Genomic DNA, 13,673 nt, shown 5'->3' with positions numbered 1-13,673 from the left:
GAAGTCCTAAATAGCCCTCAGGAGACCTGGCCCCAAATACAGAACCAAAGACATACATGATGTTTTAGGTCCAGAGGACAGAGGAGGCTAAGAGGAGGCCTTCTCCTCCTGGGGATGCGCTGGTTACACACTCCCTATGTAGTCCTCCTACCCTACCTTGTCAGATTTATAAAAAAGATCTCATTATTTGCCAGATATTGTGGATACAGATAAGAGTTTCAAGCCTAAGGGTGACAATGACAAGTAAACAAACAAGGCAACCCAGTCTGCTTGGCATTGATCGATAGGTCTGCAGAACATGTGAGGGCAGAGGAGGATACTGACACAGCATAACAGACAGGTGTTCAAGTCACTGAGCCAAATTCAGTGTAGAAGGAGGAGCCTAGGGAATGGTGAGGAACCAAGAGCTAGGAAAGAGCGGGAGGAAGACCTTAGATTCCCCAGATCCCTTGCCCCTTGACCTGCTTGCTCATATTCTAAACTGGAGTTCACAACCTGAACCCCCCACCCAACCTTCCAAAATGCCCATGATTTTAATTATTTTTCCCTATCTAGCTCCCTCCCACTCTCTAGCTAAGTAAAGGGATACACTCAAATGGTAGATTATACTATGTGATGTAACACTATCCATTATGCTGTCTTTTCTTTTGTTTTGTTTAAGACAGGGTCCTGCTGTGCCACCCTGTCTGGCCTGGAATTTGCAGTGATCCTCCTGTGCTTGCCTCTTGAGTACTAGAATTATAAGCATGTGTCACCAGAGCCAGCTTATCACACTTTATTTAAAAAGGAGGTGAGAGCCGAGCGGTGGTGGCGCACACCTTTAATCCCAGCCCTTGGGAGACAGAGGCAGGCGGATTTCTGAGTTCGAGGCCAGCCTGGTCTACAGAGTGAGTTCCAGGACAGCCAGGGCTACACAGAGAAACCCTGTCTTGAAAAAAAAAAAAAGAAGAATTCAAAAAAATAAAATAAAATCCAAAGGAACCCTATATACAAAGTTGAACACACTCTATGATTAGAAAAGGTGAAACCATATAAGAAAAAAATGACAAAAATATTACCCACGGTGGACCACAAATAGAATTATGGTCAAAATTCTTTTTTTTTTAATTAATTAATTTACTTATTATATGCAAGTATACTGTAGCTGTTTTTTCAGACACACCAGAAGAGGGCATCCAATCCCATTACAGATGGTTGTGAGCCACCATGTGGTTGCTGGGATTTGAACTCAGAACCTCTGAAAGAACAGTCAGTGCTCTTAACTTGCTGAGCCATCTCTCCAGCCCCTTAAAATTCTTAAGCTTTAAAAAAAAAAAAAAAAGATATGCTAAAGAGATGTTTCAGCTACTGAAATACTGGCTGTTTTCAATCCCCAGCACGCACATACTGGCTCAGAGGATCCTGTGCTTTTTCTTTTGACCTCTGAAGGCACTGCATGCATGTGATACACAGACATACACGTGGGCAAAAACTCATACAAATAAAATAAAAACTCAAAAAGTTTTTTTGCAACAGGATCTCACTATGGTATCCCTGGCTGGCCTTGAACTCATAGAACTCCACATGCCTCTGCCTCCCAAGTTCTAGAATAAAAGTTGTGCACTACCTCACTTAATGAGTTTTTTAAAATTACATTTTGCTTATTTTATACATGTATATGGGGATCCATGCCATAGCATACAGGGGAAAGTCAGAAGATAACTTTTGGGAGCCAGTTCTTTCCTTTTACCACATGAGTGTGGAGGATTGAACACAGGTCATCAGGAGTGGCGACAGATGCCTTTACCAGCTGGGTCATCTTGATGGCCATAGGATGTCCCCACCCTACTCACTTGTACTTTCCACTTTGTCCACAGTAAATACTATATTAGAATTTTTTGTTTATATTTATTTACTTAAGTATGTATGTGAATATGTGTGGGTATACCTGCCACAAGTGACTTGTGTAGGTTAGCATTTCCCATCATAGGGAACCTGGGGATTGAATCCAGATCCTAAGTTTGGCAGTAGGCACCTTTATCCACTGATCCATCTCAACAGCTCACTTATTATTATAACTTTTTTTTTAGATTTATTTATTATTATATGTGAGTATGTATAAGTAGCTGTCTTCAGATACACCAGAAGAGGGCGTCAGATCTCTTTATGGATGGCTGTGAGCCACCATGTGGTTGCTGGGATTTGAACTTAACATTAAGAAAAATAAGGGAATTTGTTCAAAGTTCTATATCTTCATATTTCAACAAAGGACAAAAAGGAAAGCAAGCAGACTAAGAATCATTCACATGAAATTGTGATTGAGGGCTGGTGAGATGGCTCAGTGGGTAAGAGCACCGATTGCTCTTCCAAAGGTCCTGAGTTCAAATCCCAGCAACCACATGGTGTGGCTCACAACCACCCATAATGAGATCTGATGCCCTCTTCTGGTGTGTCTGAAGACAGCTACAGTGTACTTATAATAAATAGATAATAAATAAATCTTTAAAAAAAAAGAAATTGTGATTGAAATTTTTGAGGTTTTGTTGTTGTTTGTTTTTTGTTTTTTTAGTTTTTCAGAGTTTCTCTGTGTAGCCCTGACTGTCCTGGAACTCACTCTGTAGATCAGGCTGTCCTCAAACTCAGAAATCCGCCTATCTCTGCCTCCCAAGTGCTGGGACTAAAGGCATGTGCCACCACTGCCTGGCAGTGTTTGTTTTTTTAAGAGAGGTCTATATAGCCCTGGCTGGCCTGGAACTAACTAAATGGACCAGACTAAATCTAGTCTCTCATAGAGATATGCCTGCCTAGGATTAAAGGCATGAGCTACTACATCAGGTAAAATTTTAGCACTTTTACACACACACACACACACACACACACACACACACACACACACACCACCTCTGCATGCACAAAACTTCTATTACTGTCTAGAGTTTTGTCAACTTGACACAAGCTAAAGTCATTTAGAGGAAATCTCTTATAAGGACAGCATTTAATTGGGGCTGGATTACAGGTTCAGAGGTTCAGTCCAGTATCATCAAGGCAGGAGCATGGCAGCATCCAAGCAGAGATGGTGCAGGAGGAACTGAGAGTTCTACATCTTCACCTTAGGCTGCTAGGAGACTGGCTTCCAGGCAGCCAGGATGAGGGTCTTAAACCCATACCCACAGCAAGAAACCTACTCCAACAAGGCCATACCTCCTAATAGTGCCACTACAAACCATCACACTGGTCTATGGCAAGTCTGTGGGACATTCCTTGATTGATGATTGATGTATGATGGCCTAGCCTGCTAGGGGCAGTGCCAGCTCTGGGCAAGTGGTCCTGGATAGTATAAGAAAGCAGGCTGCACAAGCCAGTAAGCAGCACTTCTCCATGGCTCCTGCCCTGCTTGAGTTCTTGCCCTGATTTCCCTCAGTGCTGGAGCGTGACCTCAGAGTTACAAACTGAAATAAAACCCTCCCTCCCCAAGATGCTTATGGTATGGCTATTTATCACAGAAACCCTAACTAAGACAACATCCATACACATATTTTTTAGATGAATTATATGAATGTTTTACTTGCACATATGTTCTTGTACTGCATGTGCATATGGTACCCAAGAAGGTCAAAAGAGAGTGAGATTCTCTATTACTAGAGTTACAGATGGCTGTGAGCCGCCATGTGAGTTCTGGAAATCCAGCCCAGGTTCTCTGCAAGATCAAGTGCTCTTAACTGCTGAATCATCTTGCCAGGCCCCAAAACATGTTTTTAACTGAAAGGAAAAAAATAGCTGAAGAATAGCTAAATGGTAGAGAGCTTTCACAGCATGAAAGAGGTGTTCAATACCCTGTATTGTAAAGTAAATAAAGAAATACAATTTTTAAAGACTTATTTAAGACTTATTTATGTATGTGAGTACACTGTTGCTGTCTTTAGACACACCAGAAGAGGGCATTGGACCCCATTACAGATGGCTGTGAGCCACCATGTAGTTGCTGGGAATTGAACTCAGGACCTCTGGAAGAGCAGTCAGTGCCCTTAACCACTGAGCCATTTCTCCAGCCCATAAAAATAATTTTACAAATAGCATGGCACAGAGACATCTTATACCCTGAGTGTAAATTTCAGTTCTCACTTATTCTATAATTTTGCCCAAGTTATCTTCTCTCCATGCTTGTCTGTAAAATGGGTCATTACCTCTATACAAAATAGTTGTCACAATCTGACAGAAAACAGTATGGAGGCTCTATCCAGGTAAATATTCAAGAAGAGTACTGTTTATACTCCCCCAGAGAGCAAAGAAATCAGCAGGTGAATATACTGCAAATGAGTCATTACATCCCTTTCTGAATGAGCATTCTTCCCTGAAGGGAGCCTGGGTAACTGTCTATGCACTGATAAGGAAATGTAGTATGGAACAAAGCTTGACCCAGTGCTGAAGTCAAGGGCATTTGCATTTCTTACCATAACATCTACTAACACCCTGCTAATCTTTTCGGTATGAATTATTTCATTTTATATTCCCAGACTGCCCTGAGGTAAACCTTACTAGAACACTGTCAGCATCTCCTGGAATGTTAAATTAGGCTGAGTAGTTGGGTCACTTGCTCATGCCATGGTTGGTCACAGAGCCAGTAAGCAGCAAAGCTTCACAACCCCAAGTCATGTGCATAACAGATGGCACTTCAGTGACTTGTGCTTGGGCATTTACTCACGACTGTCCTAGCTTCCAGATGCATTACTCAGAATAAAGCACCTTTGGAGCACCACATAAATGTGGATGGCTTGTCAAAGCTGATGTCCAAGAGCATACAAACTGCACTTCTAAATACAAGTCAATCTAGTCAACTAAAGTTTTGGAAAAATCAATATTCTACAAGAGCAGTGGTTGTTTTTGAGACCTAGAATGATTATATAGCTGACTCATTCTTTGTTTTTTGAGAAATGTTGCTTCAAAAGGTCTTGGTAGGAGTGGATGGTGCTGGGGATGGAACCCAGAGACTTGAAAAGGTAGACAAGTATTCCCACTAAGCCACACCCCCAGCCTTAGTCCAGTCTCCGAACTAAAAAGGGGTAGGTACACGGGACAGAAAAAGGAGATTTCATAGCTCTACAACCAGAAAACAGTCCAGGTTGGCATTTATGATTTATGATATATGTGTGTGCACACGCGCGCATGCGTGTATATTTGTGTCAAGACTGACTATGTGGTTTATTGCACTCTTACTGTTAAGATTCAACTTAAAAGTTCAACAGCAAATCTGACAGGGAGAGGATATCAAATAATGTATGTGAATGAACAGTAGGAATTTGGCAATTTTAACTCAAATCAATTTAGCTGGGCAATGCTGCACCAGGGGAAAGCTCTTCAACTTGGGAGAGATCCCAGGTAAGAGCTGTCACTTTCAAGTAAAACACAATTAAAAAAAACTAAAAAGGCATTTAGCCCCAAGGACTTGGGCTGAGGCCCATCTTCCCCACTCAATACATCTTCCCCACTCACTCAGCTAGTGGCCCTCTCCTGCAAACAGTGATGACTGTGCCTGCCCTCCTGTTACAAGAAAAGTTTATAAAATAAGGGAGTGTTATGCAAGTCAGCAGAACTTCATTAATTCAGATTTTCCCTGGGTTGAGCTAAAGGCCTCTAAAATACTCCAAACTATTAAAGAAGAATAAGTAGGGCTGACAAGAATTAGCCAATTAAGGAGAAGACTTTCTAAGAGTTTAATACAACACAGCAAATACCTGACAAAATAATGATCTCATTTTTTATTTCAATAGTAGTTCTTGAGGAACTGTGGTCAAAAACATTAAAGCCAGAGATGAGGAAACAGTTCAGTTGGTAAAGTGCTTGCTTTGTGAGTATGAGGATCCAGGTTAAATCCCCAGAAATATTCTCCCTAATCCCCTCCTCCAAAAGAAAGCTAGCATGATGCCATAGGAGGCAAGAAAGACAAATCCCAGGGCACACTGGCTCCCAGCTTTGTCTACATGGAAAGTCACAGGTCAATGAGACTCTGCTTCAAAGAAAACAGATAATGGCAGCTGAGGAGTGGTCCCTGAGATGGCCTCTGGCCTTCAAACATGAGCACCTGTGCACATAGGCATATACAAACATACACAAAATAATGCCTGGCATCACTTGGAAAATTTATACCATCAACTTTTACAAATCAGGCTTGCACCCTAAAGCTCCTCAATCAGTGTGTTTACTGCCGCCATTCATTAAACATTTAGAAAATACCAACTAGGCTCAATGATAAAAGATAAACATGATGAAGTCTATTTCCTGTCCCCAGAGAGTCTATGGCCAAGTCAGAACTCAACTGTTACGTAGCAGTAACAGATATCCGCACACCACAATGCATCCTGGACTGCTTTCATATTCAAAGAGCTGCCTATCTGTACAGGCCCACCACACCCATATCACCAGGTACTTCTGAAGAACAGCTGGTGGAGTGGGAACTACCCATCGGAGGCTACAGATATTACCACAGGAATCATCCTGGCAGCTGGGCCTAGAATAGAACAGCCAGCTCCGACCAATAACCAAGAAATGCTACTTCCGTGTGTCCCAAGGTTACCTGGAGGACAAGGCTCAACACTCAAGTACTATGTGTGACTCAACAAAATGGAGAGGCGGGCCCATGTCTTATCCAGATGTGAAGAAGCAGAACCAGGGTCTGTGTGGAAAGTGAAAAGTCCTGGAGAGAAATGGTGATGATGCTTCTACGGTATCAATGTTCTTAAAAATGACTAAGATGGTAATTTTATTAGATGTGTTTTAGTATGACTTAAAAAAGAAAAAGCAGGGCAGTGGTGGTGCATGCCTTTAATCCCAGCACTTGGGAGGCAGAGGCAGGTGTATTTCTGAGTTCGAGGCCAGCCTGGTCTACAGAGTGAGTTCCAGGACAGCCCGGCTATACAGAGAAACCCTGTCTCGAAAAACCAAAAAAAAAAAAAAAAAAAAAAAAAAGAAAAAGCTGGGACTAGGCACGTGGCTTAGTTAGTAGTGCTTGGTTCAGCCTCCTGGCATGTCTATAATCCCAGCACCCAAGGAAATACTTCTATTTCCATGAAAAGACACACATTATATGAATAGAAAATACCTGAAACAATCAAATTCATAGAGACAAACAGGATACTAGAAGTTACTAGGAGGGAGAACACTGCAGTTGCTGCTCAGTGAGCAGAGAGCGTCTATGTGAGCTGACTAAGCTTTAGAGATATATAGTGATAGCTGTCACATATACTATAAAGGTACTTAATAGCAATAACTTAGATACCTCAAAGCAAGTAAGATGGTTACACTTTTTATATATTTTACCACAATTCAAAAGAGTTTTTGTTTTGTTTTGTTTTGTTTGAATCTGTTTTTAGGATTGGAGACATGGCTCAAGACTTACAACGGAGACGTGGCTCAGGAGTTAAGAGTACACTATTCTTGCAAAAGATCTGGGTTCAGTCCCCAGCACCCATGGTGGGTAGATCACAATCAACCACCTGCAACTCCAGCCCCAGTTCTCTCTCTCTCTCTCTCTCTCTCTCTCACACACACACACACACACACACATTTATTATTGTTAATGATTAATAAAGAGAAATCTTTTAAAAAGAAACCTGTTAGGTGTGGTGGAGCATACCTATAATGCCAGCACTTGGAAGATGGAGGCAGAAGTATAAGGAGGGTTGGGCAGTGGTGGCGCACGCCTTTAAAACCAGCACTTGGGAGGCAGAGGCAGGTGGATTTCTGAGTTCGAGGCCAGCCTGGTCTATAGAGTGGGTTCCAGGACAGCCAGAGCTATACAGACAGAGACAGAGAAACCCTGTCTCGGAAAACCAAAAAAAAAAAAAAAAAAAAAAAAAAAAAAAAAAAAGTATAAGGAGTTCAAGGCTATCCTTAGCTATGAGGCCCTATCTCAAAACAAACAAACAAAAAATAAAAATCTGTTATTATAAACAAACCTAAACCACAGTCCTACCCTACTGACTGCATGTTGAGTGGTTATCAGAGCCTTTATGTCTGTGTTTACTGACTTAAGTGAACGGTTAAGAAAAAGGAAATTCAATGAATTTCCTTTCAACTTTACAACCCAACATCACAATTCAACATTACAACTAATGCTTACATAAAAACTGTCTAGAACACAAAGATATTAACATTAATATATTAGTAGGCTACCTGCTAATTGCAGATACCAGTAGTCCCAACTATTTAGGAGACTGAATCAGGAAGATCTATTGAGGTTAGAAGTTTGAGACTAGTCCAGACAACCTAGACCCAATCTCAAAAGACAATAAGGAAAAAACTGAAATACAGAACTATGTATACCAACTGGTTCAACCATAAAAATGTACCCAAGGGTGAGATGGGAAGAGGGCTAAACAGGTAAAAAGCCTTTGCTGAGTAAGCACTACAACCCAAGTTTGAATCTCTAGAACCCAGGGAAGATCAGACACTATAATGAAAATATCCAAAGTCCTAGCACTCTTATAGGGAGATGGGAAGCAAAGACAGCAGGATTTCTGAAAACTCATGAGCCACCTAACCTGACATAGATAGTGGAAAACAAGCAAGGCGTTAAAGAGAGAAGTGACACGAGGTTGTCCTCTGATCTCCACATGCACACTTGGCACACATACTTTCCTCTCTCACAGACAGACAGACAGACAGACAGACACACACACACACACACACACACACACACACACACAGACACACACACACACACAAACATGCACCTGCCCCGTTCCCAGTGACAAGAAACAAGGAAATAGGAGCAATGGTAACAAAGGTTCTCTTGAGTTAATATAGAGATAGATGGCAGGGTGGGTAAACAAGATACTTTTCTAAATTTTCCAATCAAGTAATCTTTAACAATTTAAATGACTGGAGTATTTATTTTAATATTCGAAATGGTGCAGCTGGACAGTAGTGGCACTCAGGAGGCAGAGGCAGATAATGAGTTCAAGGCCAGCCTGGTATACTGAGCTAGTTCTAGAGACAGCCAAGGCTACACAAAGAAACTCTGTCTTGGAAAAAAGAAAAAGAAAGAAAGGAAGGAAGGAGAGAAAGGGAAAGAAACAAATATTCAAGATTGCGTGGTCAGGGCCAAAGGCTATGGAGTCAGAGCAGCATGGTGAACCCTAAGCCTACATTCACCTAAGTACTCTACAATGCCAAGTTACCCCTCTCCTCTCTTCCGTGACAGACAAGCACTGAATTCTCCCAGACAGATCTCCGCATGTTCTTACCACATCTTGAATGATACTGTTTTTGGGGCACATGGTTGCTTACATCAGCAGTGGCTGGAGTTATACTAACTCTGCATGATCAGCAGTCTAAAATGGACAGGTTATTGTGTGCTTTAGCATGTCTAAATCCAGTTTCATTCAGCTAAGGAAGCTACTGGCATATCCCATTGTTTCATTCAGCTCAGTCTGAGTTACTTCTAGGGATCTCAGGGATTCTAGAAACACTCTGAATATTTATATCCCAAATTGTATTGTGGACAAATAACCCAGTTACAGAATGAGAAAAGGAACTGAATGAATATTCTCTCGATAAGATATACAGATGAGGGCTGGTGAGATGGCTCAGCAGGTAAGAGCACTGACTGCTCTTAAATAAGCAAATAAGCAAAAGTAAAGAAGCAAATAAATCAGAAAGCAAACAAAAGCCTGTACACACACAGCCTCCCTCAAACACAAGAAATGTAAAGCCAGAAAAGCATGATATATGTCTGTAATCTTAGCACTTGGACAAGAGGATCACCACAAACTTGAGATCAGCCTGGATTGGGTGGGGGTGGGGGTGGTGTTTGGGGGACTGTCATTCTTAACTCTGAGGCTATGCAAAAAAACCAGTCATATGGGTAGATTTGGCCTATAAGCCTAAGTTTCAGATCAGAATTTGCCAATTCATTTTTCAACTAAAAATACAGAGCACATGCCTTTTATCCTGGTGCTGGTGAGGTGAGATGGGTTTGAGGCTAATGTGGTCTACAAAGAGAGTTCCAGGACAGCCAGGGCTGTTGCATAGATAAACTCTGTCTGGAAAACACATACAAAAACAAAGCAAAACAAAACAAAACATAGAAATAACCCTGTGTGTAGCACTTGAGAGGCAGAGGCAGGTGGATTTCTGAGTTTGAGGTAGCCTGGTCTACAGGGTGAGTCCAAGACAGCCAGGACTACACAGAGAAACCCTGTCTCGAAAAACCAAAAAAAAAAAAAAAAAAAAAAAAAAAAAAAACCCTGTGTGGAAGCATACACCAGTAATCCCAGTACTTGGAAGGCTGGAACAGGAGAGAAAGTTTAAAGCCACTCTGGACACTACCAAAGGAAGGCCCTGTATTAAGGATAAAAAAAAAATAAGTTTGGTAACACCAAGCAAGCAAAACATTATGCCAGCTTATTATAAAGCCCGAATTTTTACTGTGAGAACTCTCAGTGCCTTTAATGTGGCACTTGCATTAAAACACTAAGAAAGGAAAATGGTCAGTAGCTTTTCCTAAACTTATTTTTACCATCAAATCCCTTTTTCACAGGCCAGTAGAATACACTTATATCAACCAAGTATCCCTTTAGAAGAAACCGCCAAATTAATAAGTTTTTAAAAAATCCAACAAATTAAGAGCATTTTCCTCACCATTGAGATGACAGTGCAGTCTAAAGCCATACCATCTTGAATGTTAGGTAACACTGAATGACCATTTCAAAACTTTTGTATTTTTAAATCCTGAGAAACATAAACAACAGGAAAACAGACAGGAACTTTTGGTTCAACCCCCAACCTTTTGTTTTGTGGAGGAAGTGTCAGCAGAATTGGGTCATAATATGGAACTCTGCTTCTCCAGATGACATAAGCATTCTTAAATACTTTAACAGGAGATGGAAAAGTGATCTACTTAGTGTCTGGTAAAGTGCAAAATAAGGAAATCTAAAGTTAGATTACAAAACTATAGGTATGCAAGTTAGGACCATAAAAGAATTGGTCACGTATGCTGGCTGGATAGCTAGCTTACAAACGGCAGACATTCTCTCACATCTATACATACACTGCTAGAGAAAGAACTAAAGTTCAATTTATAAACCAGGGAGAAGACTGACCCAAACAACTGCAATCGGCCCTCCATTCTGTAATCAGAGTCCACTGGCAAGCAGAGCCTTGGGGAACACAAGCAATCCCAACATTTGGGAAGCTAAGGCAGGAAAACCATGAGTTTGAAGTCACCCTCGGCTACATAATGATACACTGGAAAAGGAAGAGATAGAGGGATGGGGGAAGAGGCAGAGACAGACAAACAGAGACACAGACAAGACAGACAGAGACTGACTTTCTAAATTGTTCTCAGCCTCTGCTGAGTGTCAGAGTGAGACCCTGACTTAAAATAAAAAAAAGTAAATGCAAAACAAAAAACTTACTAACTGACCAATGTAATGGATCCGTGTTTATTAATACAACTTACAAATCGGATACTTTTTATCAGATAGTGGGTCAGTCCAAAGTTTTTGAAAAGAAGGATGACAATTATGACAACAAGGAAAAGATTACATAAGATCAAATGTGCTGGCCTTACTGACAGGAGATATAGAAGAGGTAGGAGAACTCAAGAAAGGAAGATGAAGAAATGTTACATTCAACAGGCATAATGGTACCTAGTAACAAGTGATCCTAGCACTCTGAGACTGAAGGGGATGGAAAGTTCAAGGCCAACCTGAACTACCAAAGGAGCTTAAGGACAGCCTGAGATCCTTGAGACCCTGTCTCAGACCACAAAAGAAGTGTCAGATACACTCTGAAGACAGCGTTATCAATGGAAAGATAGAGTCACAATAAATACTAATACAAGACATTCAATGGAAAGGACCGCGTCCTGTACACTTCCTTTCCCAAGGAGACAGTCAATCCCATCAGTGGCCACCTCTGATAATTCTACCGTTAAATTCTTAATATTAAGTACACATTTGTCTTTGCCTAGAACCTACCTATTAATCCTAGCTGTACCTCTTTCAGCTACAAAGATTAAGCAGGAGGCCTCTTTGCCATAACTCACCCACCCAACCCCCCACCCCCACCCCGCGCCAGCTTTTAAAGATAGTTATTCTCCTGCGGCGTTCTTTCCCAAGCTAGGTGTTTCAAAGAATCGAACCGGCCCCAGCTGCCTGGAATCGAATCCCGCATTCACAGCGGGACAGCATTTCAAATGAACAGGCTTCACACACCAGTAGGTATAGGACTCCCGAGGAGAACGTTCAAAAGGAGGTTTCCTAGGATCCAAACCCAGATTCCAAACACGCTGTCGGTAAAGTCCAGGGCAGTAGAGCCAGCATCCCGGCGGATTTCAGAGCAGGTGATGTGAAGGAGCATGCTTTGAGAAAGCCGTGGCCGGTTGTACAAGTGTGGAAACTAGGTTCGGGGAGGTAGAAGACTTGGCGTGGAACGCACAATTAGCTGCAGGCAGCGAACTCAAGTCCAGATCTCCTACGCTTCGCCCCAAATCTGCTCACCACACTCCTTATCTCTCCACTCAACCAAATCACTATCCACGTGAGAGACAGTCCCGCCCCCGAAGCTAAGAGGGAATCAGGACGAGCCCCTGTCCGGAAAGGGGGGCTTGTGAGCACCCTTCCCTTTTCTGGGGCCTTAGTTCGCCCAATCTGTCCCCAAGGATGCCAGTCTGACATGGACAGAGCCGGACCGGCTGTCTCCCGGCCCGTGGTTTCAGGCGCCTCAGTCCTGAGCCTGGGAAGGGGGTCCTATGCCTCCCGGACCCGCTGCCCCAGCTCGTCACGTACCTGCCGCAGCAGTGCGAGCGCCAGCGACGCCACCAGTCCGTTCCCCTGTCCCACAGTACACAAGCCAGTCTTAGAGACGCGTCAGTCAGAAAGATTGAACCTCCGACCCCTCCTACCCGGACCTTGGTCACCTGACACGGAGCCGCCTCTATTAGAGCAACTTCCGGTTACAGCCGGAAAAGGCTGGTGTGCAGCGCCGCACTCCGACCTAGGCGGGGAGCTCGTAGGTTCCGCCCCGGGACAGGAAGGGGAGGCTTCTGGCCTTTGGTAGTGTTTCCTGGAGCTTGGAAAGGAGGGAAGGGAGCTCAGTGGATGGGCGTGCTTGCTTAGCCCACGAATAAATGTGTGTGTGTACGCTCCGATTGGTCACACCATTCATTCCGGTGATGGACCCGAATTTCAATGTCGTTTTCGAAGCAGGCTTGGGATTACATGAGACCGGGTCGCAAGAATTATGGGCGGAAAGGCCCTCCTTGATGGAAAAGCCAGTTCTAGAAATACCAGCTTGGAATGCCTTGTGCTAGAATGTAAGGACAGTGGTTGTACTGTTTTATAAAAAAAAAAAAAAAAGGAGGAGGAGGAGGCCCGGTTATGTTTTGGTGGAGGCGAGGTATGATGAGGTGGGAAGGGTGCCTCAGCGGACCCGTGCTGAAGCATCCCTTCCCCCTGAGGTACCAGCCATACTACGGATATAGTTTAGAATAAGAGTTTATTTAGGGCATGGGAAGTGGAGTTGGGTAGAGAGTATAGAGAGAGAGAGGAGAAGAGAGGATGGGGGGGAGTGGTGGGAAGGAGAGGAGGGAGAGGCCGGCCAGGAACACGTGGTGGAGGGGGAAGAGGAGAAAGAAGTTAGAGAAGGGGCAAAGAGTAAGGGAGAGGAAGGGGCGAACAGCCCCTTCTACAGTA

General features: G+C 42.9%; 1 protein-coding gene across 6 annotated transcripts in view; it reads right to left on the bottom strand.

Moving 5' to 3' along the window:
* The window catches only part of Rnf185 (ring finger protein 185), a 30,649-nt gene extending 17,722 nt beyond the window's left edge, over positions 1 to 12,927 (bottom strand). For 2 of the 6 annotated variants that reach the window (XM_031340640.1, XM_031340637.1), the window contains exon 1: positions 12,768 to 12,927. The gene's annotated coding sequence lies outside the window, so the exon portion shown is untranslated. Of the gene's footprint in view, positions 1 to 10,617; positions 10,787 to 11,957; positions 12,089 to 12,767 lie in introns of those variants that run through there. The other 4 variants (XM_031340636.1, XM_031340639.1, XM_031340638.1 and 1 more) reach the window with 4 other exon arrangements.
* Between the last annotated feature and the right edge of the window lie 746 nt (positions 12,928 to 13,673).

This window comes from Mastomys coucha, unplaced genomic scaffold, assembly GCF_008632895.1.
Source record: "Mastomys coucha isolate ucsf_1 unplaced genomic scaffold, UCSF_Mcou_1 pScaffold22, whole genome shotgun sequence".
Lineage (NCBI taxonomy): Eukaryota > Metazoa > Chordata > Mammalia > Rodentia > Muridae > Mastomys > Mastomys coucha.
This window is presented reverse-complemented; position numbering and strand designations above follow the sequence as displayed.